Here is a 3,650-nt window from a genome sequence, read left to right as displayed (position 1 = left end):
AACTTAAGGTGGGTTCCGAACCACCAGAACTTCGGTGAAGGTACATTGAAAAATTTCCAGAGGTACCGGCTCTGGGATCGAACCCCGGACCTCTGAAGTGAAGTCCGAGTGTCTAACCAACTGAGCCACCGAGGCTCTAACGAGCCACCGAGGCTCTAATGAGCCACCGAGGCTTATTATTATTATTATTATTTGCAGTTAATTATGGTAAAATGGTTATTTTTTATTTGATAAGGGTTTCCTTTTGTGGGAAAAAGTTTTTTTGTGAAAAATAATGTTGTGCTAATAGATTCTTAGCAGAAATAAGTTAATATTTTCCGTTTTCTTTAACTTTAGAATGACTGGTGTTTGCTGCCTACAATTTCTCATTTTTTATTTATCACTTATTCGCATGTTTGCATTATTTTCGGAGATATTGTTCCATATTGAGTTTCTAGAGTTTTTTAAATAGTAACAATTTTGTGATATGTTTTATAACTGACAAAGTGAACCCTTCTCTTGTGGCTTGTTACATGGTTTAGTTTGAATCAATTAGTGAACCAGAAAAACAGTAAAAGAAAGCGTGAATACTTTTTAAGAATTTACGTGAAATAATTTTTAAATTGTCCAGTTTCTGCGGCTAACAATTATAAATTGGAAACCGTAAAACATAATTATGATTTGATATTATATTAGGCTTTCTAGCATCAAGTAAGATTCCGTAAGTATGACCCGTCAAGTATGGCTTTAATGGTATTATTTAACGATTGCGTTACACTTACTTCCAAAATGCAGAAAGCCAAATAACGCATGCAACAGAACTTTAGTATAAATATTCATTTTTTTCTCAGAAAACACAACAATAGAGAACAAAAGACGGAATTTTTCAAGAACTTTATATCAACTGGCAAGAAAAACGTCTGCTGTGTATGTACTTACTTTTATGACTTTCTGCTAAATAAAGCTCAGGGTATATTTGTTAAAATAAATATAATAAAATAAAGAAGATTGTAATCTCAGATGTCTTTGAGAATATTTCTATTTGTTAAATGTATTACCCAATGAACCTTCACAATTAATAAAGATAATTTGGAACGCAAAAATTAACGTCAAATAAAAGGCTTTAGTATAAGACTACGATAACGGACAATTTCAATCATTCTCAAAATAATAAAACAGAATTTTGAAACATGTAAATAGACTACGTAATCTTATCTGAATTGAGACAGCCTAGTTACTCGTTATGGCATAATAATGTCAAAAATAATATTATCTACATATATTAGATGTATGACTGTACTTGCTACACTTACTTTTCAACCACAATTTTATATTTTATATGTACACATTCACCTTAAACTATTCAATAACTATCATTAACCACTAAATGCTAACCAAATTTTCATAATTTTAAGTTCAGAGGGTACACTTTTAGTTAGACTATTGCACAGTGTTCCAATAATGGATTTAGGTGAAGAAATTTAGCTAGTGGTCGCACTTTTTTGTGATTTCGAATGTGATTTCATAGATTTTAAAGTTGTGTAAATGATTTAGAAAAAAATAAGAGTCATGTCAAAAAAGTAAAAATACCTCTGGATTCATTTTGTAAATATCTCGGTATGCATTTTTTTGTTTAAACAATTTATTAAACAATTAAGCTATTTCTTATCTTTCTGCAATTATTATAAACAGAAATGAAATGGTGCACTTGATTTTTCGATGCGATGCATATTTTGCTTATAAAAATTGCAGAAAGATAACAAATGGCGAAATTGTTAAAAAAATTGTTTGAACAAAAAAATCCATACCGAGATATTTCCAAAAAGAATCCAGAGGTGTTTTTACTTTTTTGACATGACTCTTAGTTTTTTAAAATTAATTACACAACTTTGAAGTCTATATCTACGGGCACGGAAAAACAGTGCGATGAACAACAAATGCTCTAATTATTTAAAAAATGGGTTTGCAAACAAAAAAAAGGCACATCTAGATATTTTCGTGAGAAATACAATGGTGCACTTGGTTTTTTGATCTGATGCACAATTTTGTAAAACAATTGCAAAAAGATAAAAAATGGCGAAATAGTTTAACAAATTGTTTAAACAAAAAAATGCACACCAAGCTATTTCCAAAAAGAATCCAGAGGTGTTTTTACTTTTTTGACATAACTCTTAGTTTTTTTTCAATTGATTACACAACTTTGAAATCCATATCTGTGGCAAACTTGAACGGAATGTCAACACGAAACACGCACAACTTTTGATGATGAGTGAGTTCCCTAATTTTTTTTTACCAAAATCTTTGTAATTGAACGAGCTATCGTAATTAGTCAACTGAAGCATTGAAATCAATTGAGAAGTTAGAACGAATTCTATTTGTTTATAAAAATTGTTGCTAATTGAATGAACATATACAACTAAACATGCCAAAACTTATGGCAATTGTTTGCACCGATCGGGTGAAAAATAATTATTTACGGGAACAATGCTTAAAAAATGAAATAACAATAAATACTAAAAAAATGAAAATTTTGCGAAAATGGTTTACGGCCATTTTATTTATGCAAAACTCTAACTTATTACGCATTCCCGGAGAAAAATCACAGCCCATAAAAAAGTGGCCTACTTGACAAATTTGACATAAAAATTGTGCTTATAGGATGCATTGTTCATAAACACGAATATTTAGCAAAATTTTTGTTCTATATATAAGCTCATAATATTTTATGAATGTGGATACAATTTTAAGAAACCTAGCTACTTATTCATAGGCATAATGTATTGCAAAATTATTCCTTTCAAAGACATACTTGTCCATTTAATAAAGTTTGCAAATGGTTCATGAAAATCTTAAATTCTGTAACAATTTTTTAACAAGAATTGCTTGTTGCATCGATGATTACGGCCGATATTTAAACAAAAAGGGAGACAGCTCACTTTTATTAGGAAATTTGCGTGTCATATATTTTCTTAAAATATTTATTTTGCTGAAAAGAATTCACATAAGCAATAGTTAACTGATTCATATAATTTTTTCAGGCGCTTAATTTTCATCTACAATAATATTCAAAAGACTTAGGAAGTATTCAGTCCTGAGGGCAACAATTTGCATTTCCAATATAACGCATCTCTAAGTTTAAATATATTGCGGTCAATATGTCGTTTAAAGAGGAAGAAATCCTCTTTTACTTTGATAAAATCGCACAATATCTGTCGACCAATCATAAAATACAAAACTTTGATACTTTTATAAAACATTGTCTCAGCAAAAGAAATCACTGTTAAAATTCTGCAAATCACCTATGAGTTTCTCTTTTCAGTCAATCTGAAAAAGTTAATTCTAGAAGGTTAAATTTCGAACAACCGCAGGATTTCTCCGGGAGCGGGTGCTAATCTGAAAAATTGCACCCGCTTCCAGCGAAATCGCTGTAAAATTTCAGCCATAACCACGTCTCACGACCGTGAGATAGGTGGTTACAGTCTGCAAAGGAATCAATACGACGATCCAGCAAAAACCTAGTGCACCCTAAGAACACGGAGTGACCTAAGGGCAACCGCCTTTTGCATTTTTCCCGCAAGTGTTCTAGCATATTTTTGACACGCAGGGATGCTTTTTAGACTATTAGCAAGTGAAAGCTTGGCACCTCCAAGAGCGCCGATGATAAGGACGAT

Source organism: Belonocnema kinseyi, chromosome 3 (assembly GCF_010883055.1).
Source record: "Belonocnema kinseyi isolate 2016_QV_RU_SX_M_011 chromosome 3, B_treatae_v1, whole genome shotgun sequence".
NCBI classification, from domain to species: Eukaryota; Metazoa; Arthropoda; class Insecta; order Hymenoptera; family Cynipidae; genus Belonocnema; species Belonocnema kinseyi.
The sequence above is the reverse complement of the archived record's forward strand: the minus strand, read 5'-3'. Positions refer to the sequence as shown.